The following is a 14,957-nucleotide window of genomic DNA, read 5'->3' as shown; positions in this document are numbered from 1 at the left end:
ACATGATTTTAGCAAAGCATTGCAACCAAACAACTAGTTCCTATACAGATAATGTTTTGCTTAACCAATGGCATGGTCTAGTACTCTAAACTCACTAATGTAGGTTAAGGGTATACGGAACGCCCTATGCTTACAATGTTAAATTGAACTAAAAGTTAGGAACATTTTCTCATTTGTTATTTGGACGACACTCTCGATTTTTTCACAGAACGCAGAGATATGTTCTGCTTTTATGCTGAATTATTAATTTTGAAAAAATAATGTATAGTTTTTCAGATATTTTATTTTTTGTAAATGTTAAAAAAGTTATACATTTTAACAAGAATTTTAAAATTTACATCCATTAATACAAAATAATTCCACATATCTTTTAATTCAGATATATTAGAAGGTCTTAAGGAAAAACTACAGAAAATTTCATCTTTCTACTATAAATAGGCCCTGAGAAAATGTACCTTATACACAAAAAAACTAAAGTTATGGGAAATTAGCTTCAAAGTTTTTACTTCAGTACAAGCCTGCTCCATAGCTTGTATCATCAGAATCGTCCAACAGCTTCCTCTTGATGGCTCTGCTATGCTGTCTAGCCATCTTTGAATATACTTTTATGGCATTATCTGAAGGCCTGAGCCGTTCCTTGTCCAAACAAGTTCGTAGTCCTACACAGAGCCCCAACTTCTGCAGAACTTTGCACTTTGTTATATTGCCCTGATTGAATGATGAAACAGCATCATAAACGCCAAAGTGAAGTGTGTTTGTACCCACAAACACAGTTTTAGGTAGTCTATTCCATATCACATGGTTCACACACTCATTTGGATTTTGAGTCCGGCCATGAAGACATTTCTTTAGTAGACTAATATCTGCGAGGTCTCGGAATATTGGTTTTATTTCATCCATTATGGCAGGTGGCAGGTGATGACGGTGATTGTATTGTTTCTTAGTTACCTTGCCTCTGTTGTACTTGCACCAACTATCGTCTCCTTTTGGACATAGCCCATGTTGGGGATTCTCATTGTTTGAAGCTGTGTGAAAAAACATAGCCCAGACTGCTCTTCTCATTAATTCTGCATCTGCTGTACTCTGTCTTATTGCTAGACCATAGCACTTCTGAATATGATCTATTGTAGCATCTGTCAGTCTATTTTTCCCATCTAAAGTTTTTCCATCGCTCAATTTCTTGCCTTTCATGCTAGCCTTGAGCCGTCGAAGTCTTGATCCCATCCTTTTCTGAACATGGCCAACACACTCCAGTTTGGAAATTTTCACATTGTTACCATAGGGTCTCAGTTCCTCAATTTCTTTGAAAGCCTTTGAGTCATCATCTCCGAGATAATTTATGTATCTAACGATGTACCATTTTACTGAGCGTTGATAAATACTTCTTACACCAGCAACTTCCATACCACCACTTGACCCATAGTAATTTGCCATGCACTCCTCTTCATGTTTATTTTTCATTTTCTCCTTGCATCTGCAATGCTAGGAAAGTATTGCCACATCAACTACATTACCAGTGTCCACACTTGTAGCTGTTACTATACCATTCAGAGATGTGTGGCCTCTCTTCTGCCAGCTTCCATCAAAAGCTATGGACAAGTCTCTGCTATTATGATTTTCAACAACTTCTTCCTCAACAGCATCTTTAATGTTTTCCTGTGCCACATCTCCTACAGCAGAGCCTATTGCAATTATGTGTTTGTTAAATTTTGAAGGTGGAGGAGGGACTTTCATCACACCACACAACATGGCACCTGCAGCCCTGCCCTTTCCTATAGACCATAATCCATAAACCAGTCTAATGTTTATATCGTATAGTTTACCTGTATCTGCAGTAACGTGAGGAATTGAAGAAAGTAACACTGTGTTTGAAATAACTGCACATCAACTCTAATTCACAAGCAAGTCCTACATGTAAGTTTGTTTTCAATGAAACACCACATTTTCCACATTGTTTGCAGCACACATTGTTCTCCAAAATGTCTGATAATAAAGAGACGTTAATTACCTCATATTTTGTAGTCCCAGCATTTAGTTTCTTGTATTCTTCTTCAATTCCAGTTAGTTTTCTTCTTGAAGCACTTTCCGGTGTAGTGGCAGCAGCATCACTCAATGTATCACTACCAGTGTTGAGGTTAGTCGCTACTGGGACATCAGATACTAATGAAGATGAATCAGACAAATTTTTAGTACACTTTACTTTCTTGCGACAACGTACACGCTTTCTAAATACCTTCAGACTAGGTCTTGGCATGTTGAAGGAAAGAAAACTCAATGACTTCTCCTCATACGACTTTCACAACAATGACATGGATGTACTCACAAAGGAAACAATACAAATGGTGCAGAATCTATTGTCAACTGTCTAGCAGTGTAGCCAACAGAAAAGTTAACTCTCTTGTGCTCAATTATATCTCTGGCAAGGCTGTCTATATCAGGTATACTTCGCGTCTCATATACAAGGTACGGAACATTGTGTGTCGAAATTATTTTAAAAAATTATTTAAAATAGTTCTATTCACGTCATCCAAATATTTTATACATGGTATTAAATGGGAGAGTCTAAATTTTTTGAAAATGCATTTACCCAAAAATCGATTTTTTCATCGAAGAACTCATTCCGTATACCCTTAATTCCCCACATTTATCTAGTTTACACAGTCTATTGAGTAACAGAGTCTCATATAAAGATCAACACAGTTGTTAATTCTAAATCACAACAAATAAAACATGTCTCCACAACTGCAAAGTATTTTTACAGTAAACGAATAAATTTAAACTGCCTACCATGTTATCACAAGCTCACCAGCAGCTATTTGCTACTCATTTCTTACACCAGCCAAGGATACTGGCAAAAGACCACTAGACCATCTCTGCTCTCTTATTTCTCAGCTTGGTCATATGATCACTACTTGTGTCATATTAGCTCTTAACTTCTATATCTCAATTCCAAATTATTCACATTTTTTGAACATACTTCATATTAAACACTTGGGATAAATTTTTTACATTATGTTTGAATTCCAATATTACATGGATTAATTTCCTATATACCTGAAATTGTATCTTTTGGATAAGTATTTGATACTATGAATTGGAACTGCTGGAATCTAATCAAGTTCACAATTTAACTTACATGTTCTACATTACTGCTTTAGTCAAATGATAAATTCACTACAGTACTAGGATTTCCTGTTAATACATAAATAAATGACAGTGATATAAACTACTTATGCAAAGGCTAATTTGTTGCATAATTGTGTCAGACTTCCTTTTTTGGCATACAACCAGTGTAGTGTAACAATGAAAATAATCAATTTTTGACAATATAAGATGAAAAGGAAAGGCTGATTCAGTCTTTCCTTCTCATCTCATCCGGTAAGTCTCCCCTGACCTGCAGTTCTGGGTGACTTTTCCAAAATCTACCTCTTTTCCTAAACCTCCTTAGTCCTTCCCCTTCATCCTTCCCCATCAACCCTCCTGCCAGGAGGAGCCGCCACTGGCTCCAAAAGCTTGTATAGGTATAACATTCTTTCCTGCGTGTGTTCTCCTGCTGCCACTTGGTGGGTAAATTTTTTTGTCTATCCAGTTAAATTATATAACCAGTGTACTGTGGTGTTTATGTTTATGCTAAGTCCTCTTTTGATGTCACAGTAGGTCATATAAGCTCTTTTTATTGCTGTCTTCATTCTCCTTTATATAGCATATGTTTGTGACCCAATACCATGATGCATAATTAAAGGGCAACTGCCTCCACAGGCAGCCTAAAGAGGCAACTGTGCATTGCAAAACATCCTTATATGAGCCAGTGCACCAGGAATTTGGGCAGACTCATGTTGATTTGACTAATGTAAGCTTCACTGTTAGATTGTGACTTAATGTACTTCTGGGTTAAGTGTATTTGTGCTGATCACTATTTTATTCAGTGTCTCAGTATACACTTCATGCGAAAGTGGAATAAAAGTTGATTGATGGAAACTCTGATATTGTGTTGTGCAATGTTACAATATTTTTGGTGATGAGTGCAGTATTCTACTCAGTATGTTTCATGTCATGGTTCACTACAGCCAATATGTCAGTGTAAGAAATTCGTCAAACTCTTGTTGAACAGCAGCAAGCTTTCAAAGAACAAGCAGTAGGCTCTCTCCTTGGCACTAAATAATTTGGCAGAATCCTTGATGTATTAGGGTTCATAACATTGATGCAAAACCCACTGATTCCTCCATATGATGATGCTATGGAAGATTGGGGCGTATATGAAAAACACCTTTAGCAACATTTCCAAGCATTTGGTGTCTCTGAGCCCAACATGTGTAAGGCTTTCTTTCTATCACGAATTTGTCCTCATGTTTATCACCTTTTGTGTCAGTTAGCTCCTCTTTAAGAAGCTGCCATCTCTCATTTGATGAAATGTGTCAGTTGCTCTCCACTGCAAATGTACTCATGTTTATTGCTGCTGCATAGAGTTATACTGTTGTCAAAAGCAGCTACAACAGTCACACAAAGCTTAGATGGTGGAACTTCAGGGACTTAGCCACAATTGCCAATTTGTTACTGAAGCTTACTAGGATTCACACGCTGATTTGATGGTTAATGAAGCTATAATAAGCTTGGCTCCTGATAGAGAAGTTCATGAACACACTTTAAAATGGGAAAATTCCTCTCTCACAGAGGTTTTGAACATTGCCCAGTCTTTTGAAGTATCTAGGGTAGCAGGAAATCAGATAGAAGCTTGATGTGAAGTAGCCGCTGTTGCTTCTCCTCCTCAGCTTATTGTTTTACTCAACATGAGCACGCCGCATGCCCAAATGGGCAATGTGCAACCGTTGTAAAAAATGGGACATACTGCATCTTTGTGCAACTCGCATTCTCATTCACTGGACATAAACAGTGTTTCCCAAGTGATGGTATCACCAAACAAACTCTTTATGGAAGTATGTGTTATGGACAAGATGTTAAAAATGCAAGTAAATACAGGTGCAACAGCGACTTTCTTAAATTCTTAAACCTATGTGGGTCTTGGAGCACCAGCATTGTCCCCTGTCTCTCACTTGCTGCTGAATTACAACAAACAACAAATACTCATAACGGGACAGTTTTCCACTCCTGTAGTATATAAAGCTGTTGTTTGGCCTTTGACCTTTCTAGTGGTGGATGATGCCAACATTGAAAATTTATCTGGGTCAGACACCTTCAAAATTTTTGGATTCTCTGTTTCTGATGAAGTGCATCTGCTATTGGATCAAATTCCATACCAACAACTGGGTGTGCTCTACTTGGCATTTTCTTCACTGTTTTTGTAAGGATTAAGATGAGCTACCAATTTGAAGGCTTATATCACAATGAAACCAATGGCATTCCCCCATTTTTTTCATGCCTGCCTGATCCCAGCACCTTCATGGGAACAAGTCAAATCAGAACTTGATCAATTTACACCCCTGAATGTTGTCACACCTGCCTTTTCTGGCCATTGTTGCAGAACCTACTGGCAACCTTTGGCTCTGTGGTGATTTGAAGAAGTCTGTATATTCACAGTCTATTATCAGTATCTGTCCCTTACCTGTCTTGATGGATTCTTAGCTCAGCATTCCAGGGGCCAATATTTTTCCAAAATATACTTGTCAGACACCTACTTCCAACTGCCTCTGAATGACGATTCCAAACATATCTTTGTGGTGAAACCACTTTCAGGTTATACCAATGCCATTTCCTGCCACTCAGCATAACTATTGCCCTTTTTATTTTCTAACAACTTTTGCAGCAACTCATGTCCTCCTTGCTGAGGTGCATTAACTACCTGGATAATATTATTGTCTCCAGTTCCTCAACGGGTGAACACCTGTGCAGCTACATTGTACCGGCTAAACAGACATTGCCAGGATTGCAATACAGCAAAAAACTGAGATGAGAGATTGTGCTGGGTGCAGTCGATAGAGGTGGAAAGAGATTGGACTCCTCCACCTAGAAGTTCTGCCACAGTTATCCCATCCCAGTAATTCAACAAACCCTCCAACCCTTTGTCAAATCCTTAGGCTCATCCTAGAATTTATACTCTGAATCCATCTCCCTCCTCTCCACAAGGACCCTGAACACCCAAGCAACAAAAAACACCTAAACTAAAAAATCCTGAAAGCCCCATTGTAGCTGATTTCTGTGGTTCCAATGAAAGAATCTCCACTCTTGTTGACCAGCACCTCCAAATATTTCCCCGCAGCCCACCTTCTTGCATCAAAGGTACAAACCACTTCCCTCAGCAACTTTTTATCATGCTGATAATCACCTGGATCCCTACTTGTCAATGTTGATGCTACCTCCCTATACACCAACACTCCTCATGCCCATGGCCTTGCTACTATCAACACTACCTGTCCCAACACCCTTCTGACATGAAACTCACAACCTGATTCCTTATACACCTTTCCAGTTATAATCTCAAATACAACTATTTCTCCTTTGAGGGGGGAAAAATCCACAGTACAGCCATGAGAACATGCATGTTACTTTCCTGTGCAATTAGTTTATGGTCTGTCTAGAGGAAACCTGCCTAGGTTCCCAAGACCCCAAAACCCTTGTCTGGTTCTCATTCATGATGGTATTTTCATGATCTGAACATAGGGTCAGGACACCCTAATCTCATTTCTCCACAGCCTCAACACCTTCTCCTGCAGCATCTTCAACTGGTCCTCCTCGACCAAATGAGAAATCCCTTGCCCAGCACGCTGAGGTCTTACAAAAACCTCCACACATGAACACCTCCCACACCTAGTTTGCAAACACATCTTCTGTGCCTTATCCTCACATACCACTTCCTCCCACCCAGAAACCAGCTGCAAAGGAGCACCCCCACCCCAATCACACAAGACCATCACAGACTGGAACAACTGATGCATGTCCTTTGCCAGGGCTTTGACTATCTATCGTAATGCCAGGAAATGATGGAGATCCTACCTCTGATTCTTACCGCCCTTCCTAAAGTGGTGTGCTGGTGCAAACCCAACCTACTCATCATCGTACATCCCTATGCCACACCCACTCCCACTCCCACTCCCACTCCCAACCCCTTGCTACAGATGTCATATCCCAGTGGAAGGCCTAGGTGTAAGACCTTCCTGATTCACCCACCTAGCAAATTCTACTCCAATCCTGTCACAGGTTTATCCTATCCATAAGAGGCAGGGCTACTTCGAAGTGTAAGACCTTCCTGATTCACCCACCTAGCAAATTCCACTCCAATCCTGTCACAGGTTTATCCTATCCATAAGAGGCAGGGCTACTTCGAAAGCAGCCATACACCAGTCATACAGCAGTCATACACCAACTCATTTGCAGTTTCTGCAGAGCGTTTTATTTGTGCATTGACTGCCAACCAGCTGCCCACCAGAATGAAAGGCCACTGCCAAACTGTGGCCAAAAACAGTGTTGATCACCTAGTGACACAACACACAGTGTGGCACAACATGCTCAAGTTCAGTGGCTGCTTCAGAACTCATGCCATCTGGACCATTTCCTGCCAGCACTAGCTTTTCTGAACCATACAGGCGGTTGTTATCCTTGCAACACATACTTTGCTCTCACAAAACCTTCTGGCCTTAGTCTCCTCTAACCTATGCCAACAGCCCGCTTCCTCTTTTGCTGTGTCACCCACTCCCATTCCATGCCTTCATGTCCTCATCATTATGCTCCACATGAACTCACTGGCCCTGGTGCCTGTACTTTGCATTTCTTTCCCATAAGCTTGTTACCTCCCTTTCCAGCATTTCTGTCCTGCACACAAACTGCCTCCGTCTGAGCCACTCCCTAACAATTCCCAACCCCTCATTCTGTTTCCTGTGTCTGCTTCTTGCTTCTTTACCCCTCTATCCAGCCCACTTGATACACCTCTGGCATTGTGTGTTGAGCTGGTGTGTGTAAGGGGGGGGGGGGGCTCTAGCTTCTTAAAGGATGTTTCCAAAAGGTAGCACATTTTCGTTCTTTTGTGTATACCTTTTGACGACCCAGTACTTTTGTTATTCAAGGAATGGTTTCCCGTGGTCCTAAATTCATCTACATCTGTATCTGCATGGATACTTCACAAATCACACTTAAATGTCTGGTAGAGGGTTCATCGAACTATCTTCACAATAATTCTCTATTATTCCAATCTTGAACAGCATGTGGAAAACACAAACACCCATATCTTTCCATGTGAGCTGTGATTTCCCTTATTTTATTATAATGATTGTTTCTCCCTATGTAGGCCAGTGTCAACAAAATATTTTCACATTTGGTAATGGGGATTTCATGAGAAGATTCCGTCCTAACAAAAAATGCCTTTGTTTTAATGATGCCCACCCCAAATCCTGTACCATGTCAGTTGACACTCTCTCCCCTGTTTTGTGATAATACAAAAAGTGCTGCTCTTCTTTGAGCTTTCACAATGTACGCCATTAATCCTATCTGGTAAGGATCCCAGACTGCACAGCTGTACTCCAAAAGAGGACAGACAAGCATAGTGTAGGCAGACTTTAGTAGAGATTTTACATTTTCTAAGTGTTCTGCCAGTAAAGCACAGTCTTTGGTTTGCCCTCTTCACAACATATTCTATGTGCTCTTTCCAATTTTAGTTGTTTGTAATTGTAATTCCTAGTTATTTACTTGAATTTACAGCCTTTAGATTTGCCTGATTTATCAGGTAACCAAAGTTTTATGGATTCCTTTTAGCATTCATGTAGATGACCTCACACTTTTTATTATTTACAATGTCTAGAAATTTATGTCTATAAAATGTCTCAGCTTTAGACAGTGATTTTATATTTATGTTCAGTTGACATTGGTTGTAATTTTACAAGAGCTTCATCACAGGTGTCTTATTGCTTTGCATAATTAGATATTCCGTGATCAGACTAAAGTTCTCTTTATTGTTTTGCACTGCTAGCAGTTCAGTACAACATTAGATAATCATTGATGTGTCATCACTCATCAGCATAGTTCACAAACATAAAGTTTTGTGGTTATGTTATGCCATTAATATATACACAAAAATGATTTTTTCCCTGATTAATCCATTTGCTTTGTTCATTCACACATTGTTTTCCGTAAATCCATCATGAAGGAGAGTAGACTTCATGGATGTGGAATGAGTCAAGTTACACATTAACAGGCAGAAGCAGCCTCTGGTATCTACCTCTTTAATCTACACTAACAAAAAATTTTGACTAGTGCTAACCTACTCAAACTGTTCTCAGAAGAACACTATAACTGACATACATTATTAAGAAGCAATTTCTCCTCTAGCACTGTACAACAATGTTTAGGGATTTATGTAGGTTCCGTCCATATGAATTACTAGCATTAGTGTTGTTAGTAACTTATAAATACATTCCATGTGGCTTTAATGCATTGTACAAAATAAATACTCCCCGCTCATGTCAATGCACTATGTCGTCAGTGATTCATAAAGCACACTGCAGAAATCCAGTATAACTTTATGAAACACCCTGTAGTTGCTTCTTGTCATGTAGAGGGTAGGCAGAGTTGGGAATCACCAGCCTGGCCTTCACTTGCAGACCTATGCAGAAGAGAAGTGCACATACACAATACGGTGACCTGCCTTCTGTCACACTTCGACCACACATCTGCCTCCTCCATCCTGTTACAGTCACAGAACACAATTTATCCCTTAATATGGTTCTACTGCTCTTAGATGTAGTACACACATTGTTTTTAACCTACTTCATTTAAAAATAAATTTTAATTTTATTCTATTTACAGGAATATTTGTAATAATCTGTGATTTTTCCATCCCTTGAGCAGGGAAACTGTTAGTTCCAGGTTTAAAAAATGAATTGGACCTTTTCTGCAGGAAATTTAATGTAGTTTGATTTTGTACTGGAAACATTTTTGCTAGGAACCATTGTTTTTTAATTATTTGAGAAAAACATAAAAAAGATATCTTTAAATCCACCTGCCCCACAATGCTTTTACCTCACTGATAAGATTTTTAATTTGTTGTTCATGACATTCCCTTCCAGCACCATGGAAAAATTTGTCTTGACTGACTGGACAAATCAGGACACAGTAAAGTAAAACAAGGATAACAGAATAGAATAGTTACCTCAATGTCAGATGATGTTTAAGTAATTGCATTAGGAAATGAGTCACTAAAAGTAATAGATGTGAATTCCTATTTGGGTATCAAAATAACTAAAGATGGCTGAGGCACAGATAATATAAAATGCAGACTGGCAAGCAATAGAAAGAAAATGTAATTTGTTAACACTGGATGGAAATTGAAGTGCTAGGAAGGGTTTTCTATGTGTATTTGTCTGGAGTGTAATCACATACGGAAGTGAATCAGGGATAGTAAATGATTCAGAGAAGATGTGAATACATACTTTTGAAGTATGTGTTACACAAGGATCCTGAAGATTATGCAGAAAAGAAATTTATGATGGAATTGACTAGAAGAAGGGATTCATTAACTGGACACATCCTGAGCCATTAAGGAATCACCAGTTTGCTAAGGGAGGGAGATGTAACTGGTAAAAATTGTAGAAGAGGACCAAGGTGTGACTAAGTAAGCAGATTTAAATGGACATAGGTTGCAGTAGTTATGCACAGGTGACATGGACTAGACTAATGCAGATAGCTGTATTTAACCACATTTTGATCATGACATTTCATGTGAATGTGTAATGTACCTGCCTGCTTACTAACACCTGTAAATCTTTGGCTCCTTGTAACTGGTTTTGCACCAGTGAATAGCTGGAAGAGATGCAATATTAATTCTACTGCACGTCAACTCTGGTCCTAGTGCACTCTTCTTTATTTAGCAGGCACCAGCTGACTTTGGTAGCAGTAGTCACATCTCCTGCTAATTAAGGATAGCTAAAGGAGATCAAACAATGAGTTGGGAAATGTTATAGAAATGGATTTACTGTTTGAACATTCATTATCTGGCACAAAGGTAACTGAAGAGTGAGCTTATGCCACTAAGGTTAGGAAAATGAGTATCCTTATGCCTTCTTCAAGAGTTTTCTCTCATTAAGTTACTGACTGTAGTTTAGTTGAAAATTCTACCATGAAAATACACAGAACATTCCAGCCTTGTCTAGAATACACCAACTTACATACACAATTCAGGGCCATTGCTCTTAAACACTTGGCCATTAAGCAATTGTGGAAAGCATGGCCTATATAAAAAACTGAGCACAATAGCAGTTTCTCACCAGTTACTAGTGAAGTCATCATCTGCAACAGGCTACCAGGCTACAGATATATTCAGTTCTCACCCTGTCTGAATACTGAGGCCTGCTGCAATGACAGTGGAGGAAGGAGTCATGATGCGAATGACTCCTCTTCAGTTTAATTTTCTCTCTGAGATGTGTGTGCGTACAGGGAAGTTGGTTACATAGTCTTCCTAACCTTTTTTGTGCTTACACTCCTTTCTCCTCTGTAATTTTTAATGTTCAATGGTGTTTGAAATCTGCTCCTATAATGGTGTGCTAATAACCAGGTAGCTGTGTGATGCATTCTGCAGAGAGAAGAATGGAGCACACTTTGTGGTGTTGCCTGTGTGCTCTCTGGCTGTCCCACTCCTCATACTCTAGCTGTTGCCTACAGTGGTATCTGGCATTGCTGGGGTGAATGCCAAATCATGCCACTGTTTGTATTTCTGACTCTCCCTAAAAAAACTTTCTTGGAAAGCAACACACTCATCTTTTAATGCAATACTTGTCATGTTTGCTTTATGTCAGCCATAATGAACACTAGGTGGCTAAGCACCCTCACCACGCCTAAACTAACATGAATATTAACACTAAATGTCCTACACACACTCCAAATCACATGCTATGTATTATCAGGACAAGCACCAATCAGCCTAACAACACAAGAAACTGTGTGTTTAACACTAATATTCTTTGTTTCTGATTATTTTTACATGCCACCACCTTCACACCTACAGCCCTCTGCCAAACATTAAAGCAGTTATATTCAGTGGATCCCACAGAGAATGGTCCCTGGTATGTGGACAAAAGTCCAAGATGTACATTTAATTTAACTGAAATATAGTGAAATTGCTTTATATTACTCTTTTAAAGCGCTAATTCTAACTGTAAAATAACCTAAAACACTGAATTCCAGAGTTTCTCTGAAGGTGCTCTTCAATGGAGTAAAACAGAGCCAGCCAAGTTTTCGGTCTGCGGGTTGTGCCCGGATGCAAGCGTCAAACCTCTCAGCCTTGCTTCTCATGTTCCCCACTGCCAAGTCACACTGTCTGAGCATAAGGAGGGGGAAGAGAGGAAAACTATGAATGTCTCACATTTAAATGGCAGTACAGTCGCATTACATACTACTTGGTTTTATATTTCATATTTCTCAACAACATACATCACACACAAATGAAATTTTCAACATTATTTAATTATTTTTGGTGCACTGAAGACATAATATAATTTTTGTCTGGTACAAATGATTGGCATAAGAACAGATGCAGCCAACTTCACAGGGTTTCGCACTCAAGTTGTCACATAATCATGACTTATTTAGTTTCATATTCGAAAAAAAAGTCTTTCGCACAAATATGTTGACTGAAAAATTGAAGCAATTTTGCAGTCTCATTATGGAGACTTAGAAACTCTACCTGAGAAAAGCAATGTAGATGTTCTGGACAGTATTAATATAAAAATATTTCTCATCAGAACTGGAATTTTCTTGCAGGACAATCAGTTACATTTGCACATGCACAGTGGCACTTTCAACTGAAACAGCAAATGGTCTTGAAAACAACTCAGAAACAGATGTAAGACTGACAGTGTCCTCAAAATCTTAATAAAACTATCTTTGTAATTCCTTCAAGGCCACAATGGATTCTTCAAACATTGTGTTTTCTTTAATGCCAGTGAGTTTATGGGTCTCTTCTCCAAAATGATTTTCTTTTTAAATGCATCCTCATCAAATCAGAAAGAAGTTACTATGGAATGTCTTACTGTGGGCAGTTTGCTGTCAAGTCCACTTAAAATTCGAAGTCTACACTCCATTCCAGATATTCTAATTTTTCTTCTTGCACTCCTTTGTCGATAAATTCAACAATAGCAACTTTTAAATAAATAAAAAAAATGCTCCAGGCAAGCCCCTTAACTTAACCAACATACACTATGTAATCAAAAGTATCTGAACACCTGGCTGAAAATGGCACCCTCCATTGGTAATGCTGGAATTCAATATGGTGTTGGCCCACCCATAACCTTGATGACAGCTTCCACTCTATTAGGCATACGTTCAATCAGGTGCTGGAAGGTTTCTTGGGGAATGGCAGCCCATTCCTCACACAGTGTGGCACTGAGGAGAGGTATAGATGTTGGTTAGTGATGCCTGGCTCAAAGTCAGCTTTCCATAACATCCCAAAGGTGTTCAATGGGATGCAGGTCAGGACTCGGTTCAGGCCAGTCCATTATAGGGATGTTATTGTCATGTGGCCACTCCACCACAGGCTGTGCATTATGAACAGGTGCTCGATCATGTTGAAACATGCAGTCACCATCCCCAAATTGCTCTTCAACAGTGGGAAGCAAGAAGGTGTTTAAAACATCAATGTAGGCCTGTACTGTGATAGTGCTACACAAAACAACAAGGGGTGCAACCCCCTTCATGAAAAAAATGACCACACCATAACACCACCACCTCTGAATTTTACATTTTACTGTTGGAAACACACACGCTGGCAGATGATGTTCACAGGGCATTCAGCGTACCCACACCCTGCCATTGGATCAGCACATTGTGTACCATGATTCGTCACTCCACACAACATTTTTCCAATGTTTATGTTCCTTACACCAAGCGAGGCATTGTTTGGCATTTACCGGCATGATGAATGGCTTATGAACAGCCGCTCGACCATGAAATCCAAGTCATGGTAGTTGCAGTCAATCCTGATGCAGTTTGGAATTCCTGTGTGACGGTCTGGATAAGTCTACCTATTACACATTATGACTCTCTTCAACCGTCAGCAGTCTCTGTCAGTCAGTAGATGAGGTCAGTCTGTACACTTTTGTCCTGTATGTGTCCTTCACATTTCCACTTGTTTTTGGGGGTGTCCAGATATTTTTGATCACATACTATACTTTGCAGTAATAGGTGAAGTATCCATACTTTTCATTCAATTTCATTGGCAAGTGTTGCAACTGCTTGTGGAACAATCCATGTGACTTCAGAAGCTTTACTATTTGTACCACCAATTTCTTCACATGCTCTGGGCCTGCAAACTTAGCACAAAGTGCTTTTTGATGGCCAGAACAATGAATCCCGTCTGTCAATCATTGTAGTTTTTTGCTGTTTCATTGTCAACCAAGTGTTTAAATTCTTTCTCCATTGTATTGTAATGTCATTTCACAGCAAATATGTAGCACCTTTCACTTATTCAAACTGAGAATTCTCATCCCTCTCTTCTGTCATTTCCATTCGTTTTAAAGAATTGCAAAGATAAATTGCTAGATTGCCTCCTTTTTTGCAAACAACCACAGTACCTGTGAATGTCTTTCACACTATGGACAAATAGCAAAGGTTACACAAGGCTGACAGTATGATTGTGCCATAAAAAAATGTCACACTACAATGCTAAATGAAATGTTGCACTGTTCCATTGACTTCTGAGAAGGACCAAGCAAAGCCAAGTCACAGGCTGGGCCTCAGCTTGCCCGCAGCCCACATATGCTGCGTATGTGAAGTTCAGCACACCATGGCCAGCCCTGGAGTAGAAGGAAATGCCCTTCAGAAAATTCTTTAAATCAGTCTCAAACTCCACCATGTTACCTACATAAAATTTAATAGGTTGTTCAAGATGCTGTGCTTATCTTACCCCAACAGTGTAATTTTTTCCAGATAGTAAGGCACATACATACCAAGACTGGTTGAGATTTCCCCAGTTTCAGAGTTACATTTACATGCCAGAGTGTGAGTTCGAGATGTTTTACCCT

At 39.4% G+C, this 14,957-nt stretch overlaps 1 protein-coding gene across 1 annotated transcript in view; it reads left to right on the top strand.

Annotated features, from left to right (window-relative positions):
* The window catches only part of LOC126474181 (sodium channel protein Nach-like), a 114,284-nt gene that overhangs the window by 36,584 nt on the left and 62,743 nt on the right, over positions 1 to 14,957 (top strand). The gene's annotated exons all lie outside the window — the stretch shown is intronic.

The sequence above is a fragment of the Schistocerca serialis genome, chromosome 4 (assembly GCF_023864345.2).
Source record: "Schistocerca serialis cubense isolate TAMUIC-IGC-003099 chromosome 4, iqSchSeri2.2, whole genome shotgun sequence".
NCBI classification, from domain to species: domain Eukaryota; kingdom Metazoa; phylum Arthropoda; class Insecta; order Orthoptera; family Acrididae; genus Schistocerca; species Schistocerca serialis.
Note: the sequence above shows the minus strand (reverse complement) of the source record. Positions and strands in the feature narration are given on the sequence as shown.